We start from the raw sequence: 27,392 nt of genomic DNA, 5'->3' as shown, positions 1-27,392 counted from the left end.
AAGACACACATTTCTGGGGGAAAGTCTTGGCCTGGGAATTTTTTCTGGTGTTGCTCTGCAGAGTAATTCAAGAATGGCTGGCAATAGCACTCAAACAGTACAGATGGGAGTAATTTACAGGCTGGAGGCTGTGTGTGAGCAGACCAGGACTGATTGTTCTCACAGTAAAGCAGTGTAAAAGGCACTCTAGGCTGGGGAACTGAGGAGACACAGCTGTTCAACAGTCCAGATTGTACCCTGAGTAATGTCACACAGGGGTCTATTGCCTTCTCACCCATGTCTAAGTGCCTCCCTCTGGAATCTCTGGGTGAAATCCTGGCATGGAAGTCAATGGGGACAGGATTTCACCCTTCATCTTCAGTGGTGCTGCATGTGTGCAACTGAGAGCAGCACTTGGCCTTGCAGCTGGAACTTAGTTAACAATCGTTTTGATAGTCTGTGAGAAGAATAGAATCCGGCTCACTCTCCTCAGGCTGTATTGGCTGAGTAGAGAAACAGATATTTCACAGCATACCTACAAGGAGCTAATGTTTAGAGTAAAGAGGTTGGCATCGACATGTAAAATAACACACTTTCAATGGTGGTTTAAGAGATTGAAGCCATGCATTGTAAAGTATGAACTGCTATTACCTGAGCTAAAAAGCCAGGTATATTAACTCAAAGGCTGTAGTGGACTTCAACGTTTCTATATGAACTAGCCACTAAAGGGGGACAGAGAGTCCCATGCTGCTAGCATATGTTATAGATCAGAAGCACACTTTCAACCAAAATCAAAGTCATAGACTGCAAAACATTGTGGAGCAAAAGGTGCTATATCAATGTAAGATCCTATTAACTAGCAATTTTGCAAACTATTCAGCCCTTTTGCCTCATTGACAGCCTAATTTTGCCACTCATACACATGCTAACTAGTACTTTACTCACACAAATACTCCTGTTGAAGTCCATGATGTTACTTGCTCAAACTAAGGAAGAGTGAGAGAATCAGACTCTACATGAGTGGCCCTGCTATGGCATCCTGATGGTCCATCATGTGCTGCATGATATTATGCAGTATTTTGTATTAGATGAGCAGAGCTGATTTTAACAAAAGTTATACACTGGAATCAGGTTTACAAAGCTGGCATGAAAATTACCAAACTTTGCTCAAAATCTACTTCCCCTTCAGCCTAGGTGAGCTGAATTTTGCAGGGCTGAATCAACTAAAAACACATTTCAGCTCTGGCACTGTCAAGTTTAAACATTAAGAGGGAGTTGTTTTAATGCTTCATAACACAGCTCATGCTACAGTGTTTAGTATGCACTGTGTGCAGAGAGGAGACAGAGAGAGAGAGAAATTTAAATGGGCTCAGTACAAAACAAATGGGGAAAATAAGCCTTTTCAGTCAGAGACGTTTCACTGCCTCTTATTGTTTCAGCATTTCCCTTCTTTTATTTTAGACGACTGAAGTTTATCCTTAAAATTTCAAAGCTTCCATATTTATCTACTAAGCAGTTGGTGCTATTTGTTCTGCGTGATTTAATTTATTTATTACCCCGTATTCAAAAGGCACATAACTCTATCTTCTAATGATTTTACTGCATTCTCTTTAAATTTAAACAATGATCGGTTGTTTTGGTACATTGTCTTTTGGTTTTCTTTAAAAGAGCAATTAAACTTCAATGCATTTTTCCCTAAAGAAGGAATTTAATCCGAGTGACGATATTTTGGTTCTATAAAAAGCTCCAGTTTGACTTTGTTCTTTGGCTAAGCAGTTTAAAAAGGTTGCAAGTACTGTTGATATGTGTCATCTAATCTGTTATCCAGAGACCACGTAAATATACATTAAAACGAAATGTGTTTATTTAAATTCCCGCTCATGCTTAGCTTTAGATAACATTTATTTTGGTCTCCATATTTTATTATGATGCACAAACAGGAATGTAAGAATCTGCTGGAAATACACACACAGAAGAACACCAGCATTCTATCCACCCCAGCACTTGATTACTCATTCTTGTGTAAGAGTATTAAAATACAGCTTTTCCTCATCCACTTTCCTGTAAACTGATTTTTTAGATTGAAGCTGTAAGTCTGTCTACTGAGGAAACAGTGTTAGGCAAGTACCCTCTTCTGATCTTCATGAGAGTTAGTGATGGAAGAGGGAAATGACTTTGCCATAGAGGAATTGGAAGAAGTGAACAATGGCTGGGTAACATTGCCTTTTTCTCCGTTTTTTATTCCCCAATTGCAGGAGAAGAACAGAGATCCTTAATAAAGATACTCTTGCTCACAAGGTCCTCTATCTTCAATGAATTCTATGGGGAAAGAATCAGCAGTCATCTCACACATGCAAACTTTATACCCTTTGGTGCAAAATCTCAAATCGCTGTTGAGTCTTACCACCACTGGATTATAATTGTCTTGCTGATGTACTCTTTTATCTCTTAGCTAACATCTAAAACAATCCATTGGGAGACCACTGTCTACATTTGCTAGTTGACAGATGGGACAAGCAACCAGCTGAAAAATAAAATCAGGTTAAGTCCTGTACTGTAAAGGAAGACACATTTTCAGTTTACACCATGGATTCATTCATTACTCATTTGTCAGGTTTCTTTCTTGTCAAAATGCCGAGAGCGATGGCTGCTCTGCTTTTCTCCTATTCTAAAGTTTCTAAGTGTGTGAAGATTAAAGAGCCAAATTTTACTCTGGGAACCTAGACACAAGCTGATATTATAGCCCATCTATGTTAGTGCAATCGGGGAGTGAATGTAAAGGAAAATCTACAGGTACTTAACATTCCAAAAAGTTCAGCTCAAATTTTTTTTGGGAAAGCAAGTTTTACTGCTGATGTTTGCCTCCCTGCAATCTCTCTGATGGTTCAATGAGGATGGTGAGGAGGAGTGGGGGGGAGGGTCAGGTAAGTATTATGTCCATTTAGCACATGGGGAGACAAAGGCCGAAAGGTTATGTGACCAGAACCACAGAGGAGTAGGTGTCAGAGAAGGAAATAGAATGCAAGAGTCCTTTTCACTCGGTCCTAATACATTAGGTCACACTGCATTTCACTCCCTTGAGCTGCCCTTCCTCGGAGTCAGAGATTGCACAGGTTACTTAATAGAGGAGCCATAACTGCAGCAGGCAAATTGCACATCCCTGTGCCAGCCTGACCCATTGACTCCGGAAATGCAGCTTAGTTCTTTGCTGGAGGTTTCCCAGTGTCACTGCTGGTGGCGGTACTAAATTAATGCATATCTTGGGTACTCTGACTATGCTGCCTTCAGAGTCAGTGCCAAACATATTTGGGAAAGTGTGGGGGTCTCCTGACCAAAGGGAATTTTTGGGTACCTTGTGCATTTTGTGGTTGGTGGTCTTTTCACAGCTGAGGGGAACCTGATAATATAATAGTATATCATTTTCACTGCTCAGGGCAAGTCCGAATTTAATACACACACACACATTTGTGCATAGCAGCCACTTTCTGCTTCTGATAGATACCTGATGACATACTTCATGTCTATTTAATCCTTGGCCTCTCTGCTGAGACTGCTATTAAAGGTATCAGTTAGTTTCAGTTGTGGCAGTGGTTTTAGTGATGTAGATAGCTGGTCTACTGGGAAATAGACTGAGATCATCTCACTGTAGGGGAGAAACATCAATATTAATGGAAAATGATATTACAAAAATATTGTAACTTTTTTTTTAATGTGAGGTCATTAAACTTGTCTGTGCCTTTACTTAAGCTTAGGAGATATTCATCATTACTTTCACACATATGGTACTTAGAGAAAGGTACCTCACATGCACATATTTTTGTTTGTTTAGTTATATGAAATATTCAAGCTAACCAAAGGAATTCTGCTTTCGGTGACCCCAGAGACAGACAAACCAAAAGAGATTTTTATCTAGACCTGGACACCTCTCTTTCTATAAATGCCAATTTGGTACCAATGTAAACTTCTCTCAAGAAACCAAGCCCTATAAACATTAAAGTTTTGAGAAATGTCCTGATTGTGAAAAGCAATATAGGGTTATGTTATCAGAGCAATAAATCTAGATGTAAAACGGCCTTTTTCACCCTCCCAAGAAAAATTTCTAAGCAAACCCACACAAAGAATTCTAGAAATATCCTTGTTGAAATGAATTTTATACTAGACCTTTACTCTAAAAACATCATTCAGAAAAGCCTATAGGAAAAGCATGTGTTGTTGGAAATGTTTTAAAGGATTGAAATGGAAAATTGTTTGGAATGGCATATTTGTGAGTATTTTAACTAAATAAAAAGCAACTACTGCTTTTCTGAATTTCTGAACATCTTTGATACGTAAATAGCAAAGTGCTTTATGTACCAGCATAGAATCTAATAATCTGGCTCAATTAATTACTAATGTAAGAAGCTGTTTAAGTATACAATATTTATGTAATGCTGGCAGACCAGGTGCCAGATAATGCAAGAGCCCCTGGCCTCACTGAATGCTTACAAATGCATAATCAGGTCAATTCACTTGTGTATTAGTATAGATCATAGGGATCGTTAAATGTATTAGACTACATCTGGTGTTTAAACTTTATGAAAACTAATGAGACATTACTTGTATTGTTTTCACTTATCTATATCCTGTTATATTGTATTAGCAAACGTTTACATGTGTATGCCCCTGTAACTAAATAACCCATCAAATGGAAAGAAGCTTTGAGGAATGCAAATGAAGAACTTTAACAGAAAAGTGCTCATTTCAAAGCAAGTGATCATTGTGTGATGACCAGAGATCAAAGACTTAAAATGCATTCCTTACTCTCCCTCATCAAAGGAAAAGTCCATGTGTGTAGTGAAACTGTCAGCTTGTTTTCTGTGAGAAGAAGGTGTAAGTATGGATTCAAGAAAAGATTCTTCATCTCTGGACTGTTTGGACTCTTGCAGGGAAGTGTATCATTTGCAAAGCAAAGATCCCCAGAAACAATCTGGGTACCCTGAGAAGATTTCTGGGAAACTGATAATTTATTACACCACTGCCATCTTTTGGAATTACAAACTGTGACTCTCCTGTGCATATATTTTACCTGATTTATCCTTTCCATATCTCTTATTTCCTTTCATTGGCTAATAAATCTGTAGTTAGTTTACTACAGAAGAGGCTGCCAGTGTTGTCTTTGGTGTAAGAGTTAGAGTATCAGCTGATCTGGGGCAAGTGACTGGCCTCTTGGGACTGGGAGCAATCTGATGTGATGCAATTTTTGGTTTGAGTAACCTTTTATCACAAAGTCCAGTTTGTCTGGGTGGCAATATAGACTACAGAGTTTAAGAATCTGTAACTCCATGGTAAGACTGATATAGTGATCCCAGAATTCAAAATTTTACTGGCTTGGTGAAATCTAATTAAAGAACATACCACCAGCTTGGGGTGTCTGCCTTGTTTTCTGACAGTCTGCCCTGAGGCAGGCACTCACAGATGTGAGCCACTCCAGACACTGTGGCAATTTATATTAATGGGAAATTAATTACTAGTAGAGCTCAAGCAACTCCCTCACCCAACTCAGGAAGACATGAAGAATCATCTATCCAAAAACTGTTATAAAGAATCAACAACTTCTTTAATAACAATTTAATTTAAAGAGTCTCTTTAAGAATTACTGAATTAAAAAGAATGTTTTGAGAACTGAAAATCTTTCTATAAAGAACAGGAGTATTTGAACTTATTGAAAACAGAATTTAATTTGCTCTTTAATTCCAATAAAACTAAAGAGAGATCTCAGAAATTTGCTGAATAAAAAGAAAGAGTAAAAATGTTAACTTTAAAGATGTTTTGAGAATCTCCCATCACAAAGAAAAAGGAAATATAAATGTCCAGAAAGAATTACAAGCTTAATGCATTAACAAATACATATTCATAAAATGAAGATGCTCCTAAGGACAGCCCATGAAAGTACTGAACCAATAATGGATGGCAGCAGCCAACTTGAACCTAAGCAAACCTGAAAGAAGTTTGCTATTCTGTAATTATATGGAAATAGGAAAAAGAACAGTATTAAAAAACCCTCTGAAGTGAGGATACTCACACACACTCCTGGCTCAAAATCACACAGCACTCATCAACATACCCTATCCATATCTATAAGCAAGCTACCACAGACTACTAAGAGAAACAGAGAAGACTCAAGAAGAAACCAGCCCAAAGGAAACCTTCCCAAGACTTCAATATGGAGTGATGAGAGGAAGTTAACTAAGACACTGCCAAGGGATTAGGTTCAAAACTCTTATAATTCTATTGGGAGGTGGAAATGCTGTTGTAATTTTAGGTATTAAAAGTTTCTTCTGTCAGTTACCCAATAGTTACGCCATGTATTCCTGGAGAGGAGATAGGGACTAAACACTGGTAAACAGAACAACAGTGGGATTTAATTGGATTGAAGATTCTTAATGTTCATAAATACTCTTTCTCAAGACATCTCCTTAGATGGCTTCTTCTAAGTAGTTGATTTAATATTTTCTTTGATTTTATAGGGTTTATTTAAGATTGCTTTCTTTGCCCAGTTATAAACTCTTTAGGTTATCAATGATACACCAAACAGGATCCACCTACCCTTAAACAAATTATTTTGCCAAATTATAAACAGTTTAAGTATCTGGCAGATACTAATCTGAGCTCACAATAAATTTGGGAAACAATATATATTAGTCTTAATTTACCAAACACAGAATACCTCCAGAGGCAGTCCGCTTTCAAAGGTGTAATCTCTGTTAAAAAATGTCTACAGAGGGACATACAGAAGAGAGAGTAATGGAAGCAATCAGTTTATCATTTACGTTCTGTCATTTCATGTGTTTTATAAAGGACCTATGGTTAGCAATTCTGACTATTGTGCTTATTTTTAATTGTGGTGTCCCTTCAGGGATGTAAAAAAAAAAAAAAAAAAGCCTGTGACTAAAATACTGGGAGTTACACCTCTGAATTGGCAGTAAGAGAAACATTTCTTGTTTTTCTAACCTAAATATTTTTAGTAATTTTTAAAGTACAGTTACTTGGCATCCAACAATTTAAAATGACCTCTTTCTATTCCATGTAACTCATTTCACACAGCCATGGAACAACAATCTAATTTTAACAGAGTTCAGTTACTCTTGAATGGGGCTGGATTCAAACCAGCAACCGTTATGTGAAAGGCTACTAGAGCCATTCAGACTCCTTTTTTACATACATAGATCTCTTCATCAGTATGATTTAATAAAAACTGACTATGATATGGCAAATTAAATTCTCTTATTTATTCATATGTAACACACTCTGCTCAGAACTGGAGTGCAAACTGTGTTCCTTCTAATTTAAACATCAAGGCAAATCATTTCCTACCTAGGAAAAAACAAATCATTTGAGGATAATTTCAAATGGTCTTTAAAAGAGTTTTAATCATCACCTCAGATTCTTTTTCATTTGGTTGCTCCTTATTTTCTGCATCCAGTTAAGCTCTCTACTAGATGGCATATGTCTGAATGATTAAGGAAAATTGAAAGGGTGGAATGGGGTTGAGAAATTTGAGATGAAGGGTGGGAAATTAAGGCAACCATAGAAATAGGGAGCTGTGACCATTGGTGCCCTGGGAATTAGGATAGCCAAATGGCTGTACAATGTCCTCAGGAGAGATGAAGGCATTGCTGCCAGTAAGAATATGATACAACCAAAAAGATCAATACTACCTCATCCACAGGCTACTAACGTCTGTGTACCATCATCTAGCACCAGCTTGTGGCTCAAAGGTCACATAGCTCTTTGCGTATCTAATCTCTAATGTATGCATTGCATTGGTGAAAATTGTGAATAAGACACCAAAATTATAAACAATATTTTAATTTTTTTCTTCTTTCCCCCTTTTTAATAGAAATTATACAATGAGGAAGAGGAAAAAATGGCAAGATTGAGGACATTAATGCCTTAAGATTTTAAAAGTAAACAAGAAATTGAAAGCAATAAAAGGAATTTGAAATCCAAAATGGTACTTTTCAGTTTCAAATGGTGGTGTTTGGGATCCGAGCAGGGTAGACGGAGCATCATAAGGCCAAATATTCTAAAGATTTTCAAAAGTGTTCAGCAGCTATCAGTTTCAAGTGCGGTACTTATGGTCAGATTTTCAAAAGAGTTTAGCACCAATGACCACCCAGTGTGCTGAGCTCTTTTGAAAAATCTAGACCCAATTTGGATGCTGAATTCCTCTGAAAATACTGGCATAAGTGTGTGGCCTGGGGCATATATGCTTTCTGTTCTGTGAGTGGGGAGAGGGCTTTGAGTGGGAGGAGCCAAGATGTACTCAGTCCTTGTATGTCTGAAGGTAAGAAAGCATACTTACTCCCTTTCGGTGTGTGTATGTATAAACCTACTCACTTCCTGTATGTTGCCTCAGTGGTATTCTATTTCTTGGCTAAGTACCTCAGCTATAATGAGTGGTATGGGGTTCTTTGGACTTTTTCTCTGGACCATTTGACAGTATAATGTTATTTTTAATAATGGTATTTTTTGCTGCCATCCCACTTGTCATTTAAAAAAATGTTTGTAAGTAGTCTTGATTCCATCATCTAGGCTTTGCAGTCTGGATGAACCTGGTGAATATTTAAAGAAATTGATGACAAACTTGCTCAGTAAAGAGAGCCAGATTCATCCTGGGTATGATTCCATTGACTTCAACCTCCTCCAATGATGAATTTGATTCATTGTCCTCAAAATTAATCAATTCTTATTAGTATTGAAATATCATCACTTTTTCTTTTAAGACAGTGTTACATAATCAGAATGCAGCCAAAAAAACAATTAATTACCCTATCTGGTATCTTGTCCAGCATTAACCTTTACATCAGGTTTTGCACAGGGAACATGAGTGTAACATCATGCCTATATTTACATGCTATATAAACATGTAATAGTGCCTGAACTGTGGACACATGTAGATGCCAACATATACCATCTAAATATTTAACATTTTTCCTTTTTGAATACTATGTAAAAATACCCTCCTGACTTGCATACTAAAGACATCATCAAATGCAGCATAATATGACCATTTAAATTGCTTAGTTATGGTTAGCATCCTCCTAGAGCAGTCCAGTCTGCAATATAGCAAGTAATAATTGAATCAAAAAAACTTTTCAATCAGACCTCCTAAAGGTTAACCTGCTTCGAAGAATGTTCATCCTGCCACTGTGATAGATATTCTATTATATAAAAGTCCAATGTAAAGAGAGATAATGTTGAAACCATCCCTAGCAATGTCTTGTGAAATTGCCTTAGAACATCAAGTACTTAGAGATAAAATTATTCTTCTACATTACAAAACTGTTTAAATGTGGTGTTTCCTCCAGTTGCCTGAAACAATAATTGCTTTCATGTTAAGGAGACGGGCTGTTTGGTGGTTTCTAGTAAATAATAAAATGCACCTTACTGATTCAGTACAGAATTAATCTAAGCTTGTGGAAGTGTATTAATTCAATATATCATTGATAGAAAAACTGCTTTGTACAGTTAGATAATATAATAAAGTGTAATTTAGTGCTCTTATTTCAAAGAATGTTTGCATGCAACATTCAATCACATGTTTCCATTTGTTTTATGTTTGCAATTAATGTAAAACAATATTTTTGTGTTAAGGAAAAACATAATTTAATGATACTAAAGAAACGTTCTAACCTGGTCACTAGAGAGATCTCAGACAATAAAGGCGATTAAGTCAATGGTTTTGGTTAGTGTGTTCTTTTCCTAGAGTTGTCATCTGTCTCAGAATTGATGGGGGTGGTCTCTGGTTTTAAAATTTTGGGCTTGCTCATACCTCACTGCACAGAGAGAAATTTTCTTTAGCCAGTATGTGACAATCTAAGGCACTGATTCAGTAAAGCACTGAGGTACATGCTTAACTTTAAACATATGCTTATGTTCATCCCTGTTCAGCACAGAATTGTAAGCACATGTTCAAGTTTCATTGAGATTAATGGTACTTGTGCATGTGCTTGAAGTTAACCCCAGACCTAAGTTCCTTGCTGAATAGGGCTCCAGATCCTTCCACATTTTGGAGCATCATCTCCCCGAGTGTTACATTGTGCATTCTACAGTGAAGTGCTATTGCACTCTGAATAAAGCATGCTGGGGGATTAGGGAGATGAATATGCAAGTATCAGTCTGGCTAGGAGGGCCTGACAACATGCATGTTGCAAGTGCATTAGCTGGGTATTGTGTAGATCTGTTGGAGCAAAGTATTTCTGGTGCAGCAATCACAGAAGCATGTGACAGACCAGGATCACAGTTAAGGGTAATCAGCAAGAACGGGGAACCCTGAAGGGTCTTACATTATGAGCCAGATCCTTCACTGGTGTAAATTAGCATAACTGCTTGGATGTCACATGCTTCCCTCCAGTAACTGCAAGAGAAGCTGAATCTTCTCTTAATTTTATTGGGGTTTTACAGGGATGATGATTTTTTTTCCTCACCTATGTTTTTTGTGTTCTGACATAATTACTGACTGACTAGAGGAATAGTGCTCCAGAGATTGTGTCCCCCATTGCATTGTCAATGAAAAGTGCTACATTGTTCCACTTTTGCAACATTCCTTAAGAATTCTCCCTGCCATTATTTGGTGTGACTGTGCTTCTTCCTGCACCCACTGTCTCTTGTATTTTGGGTTTACATTGCGCTGATGAGCATGATGCAGATTAATACGTGTCAGGTTTTTTTGTCGTAACGATTTTTTGTCAGAAAAATGCAGATTTGTTGAAACTAAAACTTTTCATGGGACTGTATCCGTTTTGTTTGATGAAATTTCATCTGAAAGGTTTGGATGGATGGAAATTCCAGGATGGAATTTCTGGTCAAATTAAGAGAGGCAGACACCACCCATTCCATAATAGCCTGCTGTTTTGGGCATCTGGCTGGGATCTGAGCAATCAGGCCCAAGACGCCACTCAGAATCAAGTAGACCAAGGATTTGACTCTGGGTCTCCCACATGAATGCCCTACCACCAGGCTATTTGCGATTTTGAGATAATCTCGCCTGTTGGAGCTGTTCCACTTTGTATAAATAGTAGCTGGGTTAGAGACAGTGAGACTGACTCTATCACCTGGTGGTTAGAGCTCTCAGCTGGGATGCTAGAGATGCAGGGGCTTGAATGTGGCAGTCCCACATCTGGAATGTGCCCCCAACCACCAGGCTTTAGTCTCTCTGGCTTGCTTGTGTTTTTCATGGAAAATTTCAAAAGGTCTTGGTTTCATCTTGATGCAAATTGAGAACATTTCTGAACTCTCAATTTTTTTCATGAGACAGAAAAACCATTTCCTGTCCAATTCCAATGCAGACAATACTTCTCTCTTGCAATGTGATTTTGAGCACAGAGTCTGTCCTTGTGCACTCAGTTACACTATTGGCAATGTCCTGGACAGCTAAAGTATTATGACCTCTATGTGTGCATGTCACAGAGAGAGCAAAGCAAATTGCTATTATGCCAATGCATCAGTTAGTTTATAATGAGTAATGTTAAAGTGAAAACTGGAAGATTATTGTTGGAAGTACAGTGCAGCCTTTTGTGATCAGTCTTTTTAAAGGGATTTGGTGGACAGGTTATTTCAATAAATAGAACTTGCCATTAGGAATTTTCTCTTGAATATTCAGGTTATTTTATTTAGCAATTATATTGTTTCAGGAACATTATCTCTAGTACTGTACTACTTTTAGTGTTTTGTTAAAATCAAAAGAAACATTTTTAAAAATGTTTTAATCCAGACACTAGAGTTAGTTCAGCCCATGGGTTGGTTTGCTTCAGGAGACTTTTGAGTTTCCTGCTTTCTAGAGAGGTGCTTAACCTACAAAGTTTAATGCTGGATCTTCACTTTTATGGAGAAAGGTACAGTCACTTCATTCTCCTGAGGGCTCACTTACAACTTAAATATTCTTTTGGATCCCTACCACCACTGGTGTAATTCTCAAAACTTTTTATATGTAGGTTCTCAAGTCTCATCAAGCCATTGAAGTACATGGTTTCCCATTGCAGTTTTTACACCTCTTCCCTCTCTTTTTCAAATACCAGCAGTGTTGGGTGTTTTTACTGTTAAGTGGACTTGTCTACTTATACCACTCTGATTTTGTCCCATAGTTTCTCCTTTTGGTGCTGCAATGATGAGCTGGAATCCTCTTTGCAGACACTGAGTATGTCACTTAGACAGCTGAGGTTGCCTCCATTATGCAGGAAGAAGTGATTTATGCCTACATTTTCAAAAGTGACTAGTGACTTTTGATGTCTCAGTTTTCAGGGCATCTACCTGAGATGACGTTTTTCATAAACAGCTGAGCCCTGCCTCTGAAAATGAGATCTCATAAAATGTCTCAAACACTCAAAAATGGAGGCAACCAAAATCAATTGTTACTTTTGAAAATTTAAGCCTGGCTGCTATCTTGCTACAAATACCATAATGATGGGTGCTGTACAAAAATCCTAAAATAGTCAGTGTTTCTTTCATTTTAAATCACCACAGTACCTTGTGGCATATAATGCTAGTTTTTAAGAACATAAAAATGGCCATGTTAGGTCAGTCCAAGGGTCCATCTAGCCCAGTATCCTGTCTCTAACAGTGAGCAATGCCAGATGCTTCAGAATGGATGAATAGAACAGGTCAATTTATCAAGTGATCCTGTTGTCCAATCCCAGCTACTGGCAGTCAGGCTTTAGTGACAGCTGGAGCGTGGCGTTGCATCCCTCACCACCTTGGCTAATAGCCATTGATGGACCTGTCCTCCATGAACTTATCTAATTCTTTTTTGAACCCAGTTATATTTTTGGCCTTCACAACATTTCATGGCGATGAGTTCCAGAGGTTGCCTGTGTGTTGTGTGAAGAAGTACTTCCTTTTGTTTGTTTTAAACCTGCTGCCTATTAATTTCATCAGGTGACCCATGGTTCCTGTGTTATGTGAAGGGGTATAACACTTCCCTTTTCCTATACTATTCATGATTTCCAGAGCTCTATCACATCCCTCTTAGTCATCTCTTTTCTAAGATGAACAGTCCAACTCTTTTTAATCTGTCTTGGTATGGGACCTGTTCCATCCCCCTAATAATTTTTGTTGCCCTTCTCTGCACCTTTTAGAGATGGGGTGATGAGAACTGCATGCAGTATTCAAGATGTGGGTGGATGCTGGATTTATATAGTGGAATTATGATATTTTCTGTTAGATTATCTATCCCTTTCCTAATGGTTCCAAACATCATCAGTTTTTTTTGGCTGCAACTGCACAGAAAACTATTCATGATGACTCCAAGATCTTTTTCTTGAGGGGTAACAGCTAATGTAGACACCAACATTTTGCATGGATAATTGGGACTTTTTCAGTGTACATTACTTTGCACTTATCACCATTGAATTTCATCTGTCATTTTGTCACCCAGTCACCAAGTTTACTGAGATCCCTTTATAAATCTTAGAAGTCATCTTTGGATTTAACTATCTTGAGTAATTTTGTTTCATCTGGAAATTTTGCCATCTCAATATGTATATCTCTTTTCCAGATCATTTTTTTAGATTTAAGGCGAAAAGGGACAATTGGAGCACCAAGTCTGGCCTCCTATATATCACAGGCTGTATAATTTCATGCAGTTACACCGTATTAAACCCAATAACTTGTGTAATTCTACTAGACTCCCTCAGAACACGTGGAATATCTTCATACATTAAGTGATGAGCGCATTATAGAAAAATAAGTAGACATGATTTTTCTTGTTTAAGTTTACTTTACCAGGCATTCTGGTTCAAATTTTTCCCTCCTTGATGTCCTCTTAAGTGAATAAATTTGCATAGGTATGACTAACAATAGAATATGTCTCTCTGTGTCTTAAAGATAGATACAAATATGTTATTATTTTAATGAAACGACAGAGGAAGGAAGAATATGGTCTGTTATGAAATATTTAATCTCTGCTTGTAGATTGAGGGGGCAAACTCTGCCCTTAGATGTGTACACAGACTCTCATTGAAGACAATGAGGTCAAAATATGAACCTAAAAGAATGACAAAAATCTTGGACAGTTTAAAATAGTAATTGTAAGGTTATTATGAATTCTCTGTGGCTGGATGTAGTGAGAGGAAAATAAAAATGTGTTCCACAATAATTTATAGGTTTCAAAAGGTTAATGGAGGAAAAGGTGGAGATATACAATGAAGATAAAAAGGAACCCCATCCAGGGAAACCACACACAGGGACTACAGATAATTTGAAAACTTAAATATTTAATAAGGAAGCAGAGGATAGCTAATGCTAAAGTGAAGAGTGGGTACAACTGAAGAAAAGGAACCATGAGTTAAAGAAGAGTCTGAAGATACCTGGAATTGTATAGAACAGAGAAGAAAAGAAATTCAGAAAGAGGACTGTAGTTCTAAGAAAGTCCCTAGGACTAATCAAAAAGTATTGATGTAAGAGAGAATTTTCAGAAAGTTAGACTGTCCTAAGAATGAAGTAATAAAGAAGTAGAAAGGGAAAATGGTGAACAGAAATACTGAATAGGATATGGCCTCAGGGAAGTGGGGAGAGGTATAGAGAACACATAATACAGAGCCAGAGTCTGTATGGGCAGAGATTCTAGAGTCCAACAGAAAACAAGATCTGCATCACCATGCAGATAAGGTCTGATCAACTGTTAGAAAGGTTGCTTCTATTTTCCAGATTGAATGCTTAAGAAGATGACATTCAAAGTGTTAATTAAAAAGCAAGAGAGAAATATCCCACAGCAACTGGAATATCTGAAGATAAAGCTAAAATAATATGGATGAACGATAATACCTGTTGTATCAGAGACAGAGATTTTATTTCTTCCTCCCACTCCTGGCTTTGCACCTCCATTCATGCCATCTTACACACATTTTTGCTATAGTGACTTTCCTTTCCCCCATCACAAACACCCAGTGCAATGCAATGGCTTCCCTTCAATGAATAATCAAGGGGAATATCAAGTAGAATTAGGGAGAGAATATTACCCCCAAATATGGCATTAGTGAGATGTATTGAATATTGGGATATTCTGTCCACTTCTGGTGTTCATACTTTAAAAAGGATGTTGACCAATTGGAAAGGTTCAGAGAAGAGCTCCAAAACTAATATGATGTCTGGAAAACCTGTTTTATAGTGAGAGACTAGAGAAGCTCACTCTATTTAATTTATTCAAAAGATGGTTAAGAGGTGACTTTACCATGGGTTTCAAGTACTGACATGGGGAAGAGATTTCTGATAGAGGAGGGCTCTTTGATCTAGTAGAAAAAACATACCAAGATCCAACGGTTGGAAGCTGAAGCTAGACAAATTCAGAATAGAAATAATATGCACATTTTTAACAGTGAGGTTAATTAACCATTGGAACAATTTACCCATTTGGGTAGTGACTTACTTGTCCCCTGATTCCTTATATCCAGACTAGATGTTGCTCCAAAAGCTATGGTCTCTCTCAACCATAAGTTACAAAGTTGGTGCAAACACTACTGGGTGAAGGTCTGTGGCCTGTGTGCTGCAGGAGGTCAGATTCAGTGATCAGAATGGTCCCTTCTGATCTTAAAAGCTAGGAATATTTCTTAAAAACTCACTTAATTGAGAAGATTTTCAACCCTGATCTCTTCATGGACTACGTCTATGCTGCATTGTGTTTGAGCTGGTATTCATTATTGTATGCCAGTTTGTATGTAAACTCTTTGGTGTTGGGACCTTGATATTTAATTTTGTTTGTTCTCTCTATAGCACCCATATTTGTATTAGCTGAGTATTTGTATTTGGAGAAGCACTGTGTACACTTCTGGCATACTGTAAATAAAAATAGCAAAAGAAAAAGTAGTATAATAAATGCAGGAATATTAAAGCCTGAAATATCTTCTGTTTCTTGTAACAAAATGGGACAGATTCTGTCCTCCTTACACATATGGAGTAGTACCACACATCACAAATAATCCTATTTTCTTTAACAGCATTACTCCTGGAGTAAGGTGCCAGTCAAAGTACAAGCCTAAAATGGTTATAGCACAAATATCTTTCTGTTTATATAATGATTTCAGTTGGGGTTTAGCCATAACTCCACTAAAATGTTATTATTCATAAGAGTGCCTACTTCATTGTGTTGGCTAATTGTGCCTTCTCTTAAATCATGAGATGCTCCAGGACCATTCAAGGGCAGTTTCTTTCCCTCATTTTCTTTGACGGCATTGGTTGATCCTAGCTGATTTTACTGTTGTCTTTGAGGCTGAGGATCTTTGGCCTTTATAATTGACATAACACCAGCCTGATTCTTTTATTGACCAACAAGCGGTTTTTGTATTTTCTCCTATGAGTTATACTCTAGGATACCTGAGGCATTCTACTTTTGGCTCACTGTTATTCCTTAAATATATGCTGCTGCTTGGGTTGGGGGATCTGATTCATTCAATGTATATGAGTTTTCATATGGAATGTTTGCAGATGACTTGTGCAGTATTTATACTTCATTGGACTTCACTGTCAGTAATGCTTTTTTGGAGATGGTTCTCAAATTCCTAAATTGAATGCACTGGCAAATTATGCAGCTAACCATCCAGAGGGGAAATTATTAGAAATTCCTGGAACTTACTTTACATTTTACCTGGCTTGACTGACATTTGTTGTCACAAAATTTAGATCCTTCCTCTCTACGGTTTATCTTTCAGGCTAATGTTTATTAGGTCACAGGAATATTTTTTTTCCAGTTTAAAAATATAACCCATTCTGACTTTTCTTGGGCACACTTACTTGATGATGCTCTAGTGCTGTGTACTCTTTTTGACACTGTCACTCATTTGTCTACATGCTACAGTTGTGATTTTACTGTAAACTTCCTTTTTCTTTTTCTGTACAGTGATTCATTTGTCTACATGCTACAGTTGTGATTTTACTGTAAACTTCCTTTTCCTTTTTCTGTACAGTGATTCTCTCTTCCTGAATGGTCCTTCACTGATGTCAGAAATATTTCCTTTTCATCAACGTATTTCTCTAGAGATTTCCATGGATGTGGAGGTTTCAGGAAATATTTTTTGCTGGAGAGGTTGATTTGTTGCCAATGAAAAGTCATTTCTGAAAGTGCTGCCTTCTGGAGGTATCTACCTCTGGAGTACAATTTGTTAGAACTCAGGTGACAACCCACATTTAGAATTCTGTAGCATTCAGAAGCACTGTAGCATTTATTTTGCAGAGTGTCATCTTGTGTCGCTTTCAGATCATCAGGGAATCTGACTGGCTGGTAAAGATGCTAATTTCCGTCTAGTGGGATATGTTGTCTTTCTGATCTAGATTGTGGATCTCAAATCCTAGGCTTTGGTTTTTGTTAGACATCCTCTTATGAAGAATTAGAAAATGGGCAATGCTACAACCTAGTCCAGTACCTATCTGAACCCCTCAACCAGTCCGTTTGGAGTGCCAGTGTTGCCATAAATATTGATAAAAAGAATTTAAGTGCCAAGTACACTGTTACCGACATACCTATAAATATGCTGTGGAAATAATTCATATGTATTTATAAATAAAAGTACAAGTATAAGCGTAAGTGCTTTCAGCTCCCGTATCTGGTTCAACTAGTGGCCCATAGGCTAGATCTGGCCCATTGGATGATTCTGTCTGAGCCTCGAACATGGCAGTTCCTACAGCAGACTTGCTCTATAAAATGGCAGCATGATCTCACACGAGCCATACGTGTGATGTCACACTGTGCACAGGTCACCACTTTGTAGAGCCAGATGGCATCCTTCACGCAGCGTGACCTTGCATGCACCGCGTGTGTAAGGTCGTGCCACAAGGAAGATGGCATTTTGTTTCTGTATGTGACCCCTGGAGGTGCCACACAACTACGCATACAGCCCATGTCACTGCAAAGGTTTGACCATAATCTGGTCTATATATGGACAACTACCTAAATAATATAAGCACATAGTGGAAGAGAATGAAAAAGAGAAACAATGACATTTGATTCATATACATAAATAAGCACAATCAATAATACAACACCTGCCAGCTTGTGAAACCATGTAGGGGCAGGGTACAATAGAAGCTGAAGTCTGAAAGACCACTTGAGCTCTTTGCAGTTGCTGCTGATCTCAGTTTTTAAGTGGCAGATAGCATTAGTTTATATTCCTGCTGGTTCATAAGATACCCACACCCTGAAATGGGCTATGGCCCTCAGACCAGCCAAAATTCAAATTGCAAGACAGGCTAGGATGCTATCCTGAGCTAGTGTCTCCCTCTCAGGTAAGGTAACAGTGTTACAGAGGCAGATTGTTTCCACCTTGTAGCAGTGTGCAGCACTGTTTTAATATCATTTGTCTTTACTATTATTTTCTTGCATATTTTAAAATGAAGACAGATAGGCTGTCCTCTGCCACCAAATAAGATGCACTGAAATGCATTAACATTGCTTCATCCTTTACCTATACTCCAACAATCCGCTGTGCTCCATTTTTGTATGCACCTGCCATCAGTTAAACTAAGGCTGTAGAGGTAGATTTTCAAAAGCACAAGTGGGACTTGGCAGCTGACTTCTTGCTGAAAGTTAGTAGGAGCTGGGCACATAACTCCCATTTGTAACCTTGAAAAATCTATCCTGTAATATTTATTATTTATAATTATTTATTATTTGTATTGTGGTTGTGCCAAGAATCCCAGTCCTGGAGCAGGTGCTGTACAAACACAGACCAAAAATACACTTGGCAGAGAGCCTATTGGTATAGTTCAGCAGTTTGAGGCCTGATCTACACTGGAAACTGAGATCAGTCTAGCCAGATCAGGCCTCAGACTGGTGAGCTAACCCGCACTGTAGAGTCAGCTAGGTCAATGGAAGACTTTTGTCAATCTCGCTACTGCTTCTTGAGGGGGTAGAGTTAGTACAGCAATAGAAGAACCTCTACACAGCAGTGTAGATGCAGCTATGTTGCTGTAGAGCATGTGGTGTAGATGTACTCTGAGATTAGTGTTGTTACACAGTCAATGTGTGACTAAATGAAATGGAAGTGAATAAAGATGTTCCTACTTCTGCCAATATTGAAGTTGATCCTGTGTTTCTAAATAGATAAAAATGTGCATGTTTAAAATTTCAAAAAACTATTGAAATGTGCAAGGAATGGTAAGAGCAGGAAACAAAACTGTTTTCAGGCAACCTTAACAATGCTTGCTTCTGATACAATACTGAGATTGTGCCTCTGTTTTTAATGCCATGGTCCTGATTCTCTTTCCACATCAGATTTACACTGGGGGAACCTCACTGACTGCAATGGGACTTACTCCTGATTTGCAGCAATGTAAGTGAGAGGAGATTCAGGCACCATCTGGAGAAACAGAATTTTTGTAACCAACTGGAACCGCATTCTTTTTGAACAAATGTGCCTACCACTTTAGTCCTGTTACTTACATATAAATAGGAATTTCTAGTCTACTAGCACAGAACATTTCAAACATATTTGTGCTATCAAACCTGCTTATGTCAGAAAATCTGCTCTGCTGTTCGTGAGGCACCTTTGTTTTAAACACAGAGACATTTTATTGCGGTCTTCCCAGCTTTATTAAAAATGTTATTAATATGCTTGCCGCACAAAGGAGCAATGGAAAAGAGCTTTACACTCTCGGATAAGTGTTCCATTATTTAAAATGTAAATAAGGCAGGCTGCAAAAAGTTAACCAATGTAGTGGGAAAAAACTAACCTACTTCTCCAACAGAGATGGTCTCATCATAGTCTTCTAATTCATGCATTTGAAATAGTTTGACATCCCTACCTCTATAATCTCAGCAATAGAACATGGTATTTTGCTCATGTATGAAATCTTTCAATAATGGGTCTCTCTGTTTCCTGCCTAATTTTCTTTCTGTCTTGCTCCTTTGATTAAGGAATCTTTATGAGAAATTCTCTAAACCAGCCTATAAAGTCACTTATTTTCACAGGATAATTCTATTGGTATTAGAAATTTGTTGAAAAACCTGTCAGACATTTTAAGATTAGAGATCCTTAACATGTACAAGGACTAATATGAAAGGGATGCCAATGGAATAAAGATTAATGGGAATGAATCATTATGTGGCATAGGATAGTGCAATTTTCATGAGCATTATCACTATCATGTTATGCTGAGTTATGTTGATGCATGGTTTTTTTTTCCATTCTTAAGTGGAATGTAGTGTATATTACCAAGATTTTCTGAACAACTCCACATTGTTTTGTATCCACAAGAGACAATGATGTGTAATTCTCCATGCAGGCTTAAAGGTACCATATCCTGTGCTATGTTGTTGTTGCTATGGCTAAAGCCATCAGTCACACAAGGAAACGGCTATTTAAAAAAAGAGACTTAAAAGCAGTACAGAACATCAGAATTCCATCAGACCTTCAGGGGACATTCCACTGAATTATACCACACCTCTGAGGACTTTTAAGGCTCCACAACTCTAACACCAAAGAGGTGTTTTTTGAATATTCATTTTTGAACTATGGATTGATGATGTATAGTCAGCTTTTGAACTATCAACTGTTTTGTTGAAAAATTCCCAGCCAGCTCTATTGACTAGTACACAGCCCACCACAGGGTATGGCCTTTGCTGAAATCCCATTGCAGCCTCATAGTCCTTCAAGTCTGTTCATCTTTGAACTAGTTTGCCATTTTTTTCTTGTATCATCAATGAAGGTGGGGGACCAACTTCTGTTCTATTTCTGCCTTCATTCTGTTGGGTGGAGTCATGTTGGTCCTCTGTATTGTTCATACACCTTGTTTCTCCTGACTCTCCTACGCCAGCCCGGATGATGGATGAGTCTCTTTCTATGCCTTCCTGAGCCTGGCCATGGCCTCATCTGTCTAGGTGTGCTGGCTGTCTGCCACAACTTCACAGTTGCCTTTGGTTTCATCTCCATTGCACTCAAGAGTCTGTAGCTACCTCATATGACTTGTGTCCCACTGCAGATTGGACTGTTGTTTTTGCCATTGCTTTTGAATGGCTACTTAATGGTTGGAGCCAGACTTACGGGCTCATCAGTTGGCAGTAACAGAGAAGGAGAGAAACCAGGGTGTGGTGTTTGGTCTCAGGATGACTATAAGCCACCAAAGCGCTATGGCTGCAAAAAAGGCAAATGCAGTCGTAGGATGTATTAGATGAGGTATTTCTAGTAGCGAGAGAGCAGTATTAATGTCATTGTACAAGGCACTGGCAAGACCTCATCTGGAATACTGTTCTGGTCACCCCTGTTCAATAAAGATGAATTCAAATGGGTACAGGTGCAGAAATGAGATACTAAGATGATCAGGGGAATGGATAGCCTATCTTATCAGAAGAGACTGAAAGAGTTTGGCTTGTTTAACCTACCAAAATGAAGGCTGAGAGGGAATATGACTGGTCTCTATAAATACATCAAGGGGTTAAACACTAGAAGTGTGTGTGTGAAGAGCTATTTAAACTGAAGGACAATGTTGGCATAAGAACAAATGGATATAAAGTGACCATGCGAAAATTCAGGCTAGAGATTAGAAGAAGGTTTTTAACCATCAGAAGGCTGAGGTTCTGGAACAGCATCACAATAGAAGTTGTGCAGTGGTGACAATGCAGATTTTTTTGATAGAGGGGAGTCAGTGCTGCCAGGAGCTGAGCTCTCAGTGGGCTCCCGTGCGCTCCCTTGTAGAGGAACAGACTCTCCATGTGCCAGGTTGCAGCACATCTCACTGAAATTTGTCTGTACAGAGGGGTTTCTGGGTGAAATTTCAGTGATGTTGTGACCATACAGCTGGAGTGTTGCTCTGGACTGCTCTGGCAGCAGCCATACTGATTGAGTATGGAACCACTTCTTAATAGTAGTCGCTTCCCCACCCCCCGTCTCCACAACCTGTGGAACTTTGAGCAACTGAAAAACTTTGGAGGGGTGTTCATCCTCCCAGCTCCGTGCAATTGGCACCACTGGAGTTGTGTGTGTGGGTGGGGGAAACAATGTTGTTTTAAGAGCGAGCTGGAGAAATTTATGAGTGGGATTGTATGACAGGATTGCCTGTGATGGTTGGAGAGAGGGCTTGGTAGCTCTGACGGTCCCTTCTGGTTCATGTTGGATGGTCCTAATATCTCATGTTTCAGGGCTTCAGTTGGTCATCTTCATGGTTCAGGAAGGGAATATATTCTGGATATTTTTATACTCCTTCCTCTGAAGCATCAGGGATGGTCATGGCTGGAGAAGAGACACTAAATGGGGTGGGCTGGTGCTCTGAGGTGGCACCCAGCATCCTCTCTCTCCAGTGCTTGGCTGACTGGCTTTTTCTCACAGGTGCAGGGAAGGATATAACTGATCACCATATTTGGGTCAGGAAGGAATTTTCCCCCAGGTCAGATTGGAAGTGACCTTGCAGTTTTTCATCTTCCTCTGCAGCATGGGGTCTGGGTCACTTGCCAGGTTCATATAGGTACATCTAACATAATCAGCTTTCTGTCATTGCAGGGGCTTTAGGCATTGGTGCACCTGGTTTCACCTATTCTCTGGTACATAATAGTTTAGTCTTTTTGGACTGTAATACAGTGGTCTAATTTCAGTTGTTGAGTTTAGTGGGTGGATGCTGGGTGGTGTTGGTGACCTGTGACATACAGGAGTTTCAGAATGGATGATATGGTGGTCCCTTCTGGCCTTAAATTCTGTGACTATGACTTTATCTCCTGTGTATAGTCGCCTCTGGTCCTTGGCTCCTTTGTTGTAGCAAGCTGCCTGCTTTACTTGACATTCTCTTAACTGCTTCTGTGTCCTGTTCATTGTTTCTCCCTGGGCTGCAGCCAACTGTCCTTCATGGAAAGCAGAATCTTGGTTCTCCTGTCTGACCCATCAGTGTCTCTGTAATGGACAACTATCTAGTCCCTGGGAAGATGTACTGACATACCAATATTGCTAGGAAGGGATCCCTTCCAGTCTGTTTTGTTTTTGCCATCAGTCTCTTGACTGTCTTAACTGCCAACTCTGCCTTCCTGTTGCTTTGTGAGAACCCAGAGGAAAATGTCTTGTGCTCAGATTCCCAGTTGGGGCTGAATCATTTGAATTCAGCTTCAGTGTACTGTGGCGCATTGCCTTAGCAAAGCGTGTCAGGTTTACTCTACTTGCAAACTGCACCTTCAGTTTCTGATCACAGTTCTTGCTTGAGTGTACTTTAGATAGTCCATCCCCTAGAAACTGGAGTAGTAATATACAGTGATTTCTGTAATTAAAAGTGAACAGGTCTGTTCTAATCTTCTCCAACAGTGAGGCTGTAGATTCTCCCTCTATTCTTGATTATTATATTCTTTGTGCACCTTGCACTGTTCCGTGTATGCTCTTCTTTGGGTATTCATGCCTGGCCAGTAGATACACTCCCTGTCTCATTTCAGGCATCCCTCCATACCCAGATGTGCAGATGTGAAGTGTGTATCTGTAGTTCACTAAACTTTGATTACACAAGTACCCACTATAATTCCATTTTACTGTGAGTGGGTTCATCTGTTTTCATAACTGAACTCCTACCTCTGGATAATAACACATAAGATGAATATGCAAATGTGGACAGTAGTGGAAGCCCAGACCCTGAGTGGCTCCAGTTTGAAATAAAGACACCACAATGTACCAAAGCTGCTCAAAATAAAAACTTAGGTTTATAAAAGGACAACTTAAGGGCAAACTAAGACTCCTCATAAATCTAAAGACAAATTTATCATTACAAAAATACAGCAGATACTATGTAAACAGCAACAAAAAAATGAGTATCAAACATACAGATTTCTTCAGTACCAAATGATACACAGGCCACAAAGCTTACGTATTTAAAACATACATAACTGATTTGGCATTAATGTCACCACACTGCCCTGAGCTGAACAAGCAGTAAGCACCCATTTCTTCAAATAGGCTTGTATCCTTTTCCTTGTGGTTATCTGCTTGCTGCAATTAATAAAAGTGAGTATCAGCCCTCAGATCAGAGATCTTCACTTCCCCTCTGATGTGGCTGCCTCCCTCTAGGTCTGGCTGAACTGAAGAGTTTGGTGCCTTTTTTCTTTATACTTGGGAGTGGAATCGGTCTCCATGCTTGGAGATACACTACTAAGCATGCTCCAAAGGTTCATTAACTTTTTCCTTTGTTTACCTGCTAGTCCTAGACTAGCTGGAGTCAGTGGGCAGCTGCTCCACCCTTCTGTCAGGAAAAAAAAAACAAAATTGACTACTACTGTTAAAAAGAATAGTGACAGAAACATGGGTTACATATCCATATCATGATGTCAGCTCTTAAATTTGCTGGGATTACTGCTGGGTCAGTGTGATGGGATGTACCTGTCCTTTGCAGCTTCCTAGAGGAGGCCCTGCAGTCCTACTACAACCCGCCACAGGAAGTAGCAATGTGGAAGGAACAGAGCAGTGAAGCTGGGTCCTCCAGGTGTGCCTAGAAAGGGCTCTCTGGAGTAGCCATTTTGGAAACTACAGAACCAGGTCTTTCAATAGCTAGCCAATCAGATCCCAGCAGGCTCATATTAAAAGGAGCTTCAGCACCCTATCAGGGCAGTCCCTGGCTGTGCTCCTCTGGCTACAGCAGCCTTAGGACTAGCCAGGGTTTATATCTGGCTGCACTTAAGTAGCTGGGTTTGCAGGGACAGAGGGACCTGAGATCTTTGGCTTTGAACTAAGGATGAAGATAAAGGGCTGCGTAGGAAAAGACCCAGGGAAGTAGCAGCAACTAATTGAATAGAGAAGTATATGGCTGATGTTTATAGGGTCCCTTGGGTTGGAACTTGGAGTAGTGGGTGGGCCTGGGTTCCCCCACTGACAAAGTGGTGTAAATCCTGAGAAGTCAGGACAAACCTAACCTAAGCCCCAAGAAGGGGACAGGGCTTGCTTGGAACCCTGAGTGAAGGGTTGAATTTAAAAGGCTAAGAGCTAAGGGTAAAATGAGGTGAGATAGATGGTTTATTTGTTAGACTTTTTGCTATCCTAGGGGGTTCATTTTCACTGCATGACCTGGCTGGAGGGCTGAGCCACTGAAGATCCACCAAGAAAGGCTGAAAACCTACAATGGAGCCAGGAACAGGAAAAGGATTGCAGTATCACCACCACTTGCAAGGCAGTGCTCAAAGAGGTGAGTGTCCCTCACTACAGTTCCTTTTAAACAAAATCCCATCTTGCACACACCTCCTTGTGATATGGCCAAATCTAGAGTCTGAATTGTTTTACTTCCTGTAGCACCCCATCCTGTTCAGTGCTTTGTTGGATTGCCTGGAGCCTCCCACCAGAGATTCACAGGTATTGTAGCATGTTGATATACTCTATCTCTTGCTTCATGGAGCCATTTGTGTTGCGATGGAAGATATATCCTATTCAGTGTGTCTGTCACCTGTAGCAGTTTCCTGTGTAGTAACATTTCCTCTCATTTTAGTGCTGGAGTCTCAATATCATACTTGGTTGTCACTTGAGTGCACTCACCAGTGGCTTCTTTATGATGTTTTCTAATGGTTTGTGATCAGACTTCATGTCACCTTATACCCGAAAGTGAAGTGATGGAATCATTCTATTCCAAAAAAGCACAGTCAATATCTCTGAACATCCCCACTTTCTGTGTCCATCAGGTCTCTGCTAGCAAATGCTATGGGGCTTATGGATTTGCATCAAAGTTACTCCTCACCTCAAGTTCCATGCAAGCTGCTAAAGAGAGAATGGGAATTAATGTTCCACCAATATTATGCCAAGGAAGTCCCAAATGTCAGTTTTACTAAAGGTCATAATGGTTTTTTTCAATAATTATTTTCGTCCTGCCTGAGGCCGCTGCTCTTGTATCCTTAGAAGTTACACACTCACACTGTTGCAGGTGCAATGGTGGAGGATAGCAAAAGCATTCCTCCTAACCTAAGAGAGGTCATGCTGAGTGCATGATGATGAACATTCCAACAGCTAGCGGGTAGCACATTAGAAAGCACAGTTTCACTCTTGGTAGAGAAAGGTCATAAGCAAGACCATTAAAAGAAGTACAATTACAGAGTCTGTTTTCCTGATCATTATTTTGGTGGTGTATGTGGCAACTCGCTGTAAAAAGCACAGCATAGGTATATATTACATCATATTAACGTAATGCAAAGTATTTGATATTATCTTTGATATTTATGAGAAGATCACAGTTATTCCAACAGTGCTGCATGGTTCCCAAGGTACAGAATTCTGTGTCATGGGCTATGGGAGTATTAATGGCCCCTAATCCTGTTGGTCCAGTCACAAGAGAGTATTCAATAACTGGCCACTCAAGTCACGCAAGCATTTTTGTGAACAGCACCAGAAAAGAAATGACTACTTCATCTACCAAGGTAATACTATAGTTAAATATTTCCTTCTTTTCCTGTATCTTAAAAATGGTTTAGCTCACAGATGGCTTTATGATGGACATAGTATAAAGACCTAAACTACACTGCTTTATTTATGTATTTTTTCTACTGTATCTTCAAAATACCTCTTTGGACTTTTCTGATCTGAATTGACTCTGGATGTTTTAACTGGGAAAATTCTGGCTGTATAGAACCATCTTCTTAGTGTTTGTTTATAGATATGAACAATTATCTTTAAAAAAGAGTAATAGTTGTTTAAATGAAAAAAGTCTATATTTGTTTTTTTTTTTCTGTGCTTGCCTTCCTTCTGTTAGCTTTTCATGAATATTCCTAGCAAATGAGATTACTGACAAGAATTACTGTTGGTATTTCCAGTGGAAACCCAAATATGAGAATTATGCTAATCTAATCATGGAATGGAATTAATTTAATGTAAACCTCATGACTAATCAATAAGGATGTATTTCAGATATTGAGTATTCACAAAATCACTTTTAATTTATAGACCAAGAATTGTAGGGGTGCTGAGGGAAGCAGACAAATGTTTGTTAAATTGGAAATAAGGATATAAATATGTATCAAATCCTTTTATAGGACAATGAAATGTTAAAACCCACAAATGTCTGAAGGTTAGGCAATTTAAAGGCAATGCTACACTTATTTAAAAACGTCTCAAACATATTTCATTGTCCACATATCACAATAGATATATCAGTTGTCATCTTTAAAGTTTATTTGTCATGTAACTTGTGATATGTCTTCACACATCTCATTTATTGTCCAGTACACTTTGAGTGAAAGGACAATATATGAGGATTATTAAGAAAGTGATAGCTGGATCCATCTAATTAAATGGATGACAAACAAAGAGCAAGTTAGCATAATATACGTTAATATATGCTAACATCTTGAACTATACCATAACATACAAAGGTCAAAATGATCAAACTTAGGTATCTAACTTTAGGCACCTATCTTTTTATTTAGCCATCCATACAACTGATCTGATAGAGAAGCTCAGCTCACTGAAACTGTGAGTGCTCTGCACCTCTAAAAATCAGGTCGTTAAATATGG

The sequence above is a fragment of the Emydura macquarii genome, unplaced genomic scaffold (genome assembly GCF_026122565.2).
Source record: "Emydura macquarii macquarii isolate MOO-44397 ecotype Brisbane River unplaced genomic scaffold, CSIRO-AGI_Emac_v2 contig_2636, whole genome shotgun sequence".
Lineage (NCBI taxonomy): Eukaryota > Metazoa > Chordata > Testudines > Chelidae > Emydura > Emydura macquarii.
This window is presented reverse-complemented; position numbering follows the sequence as displayed.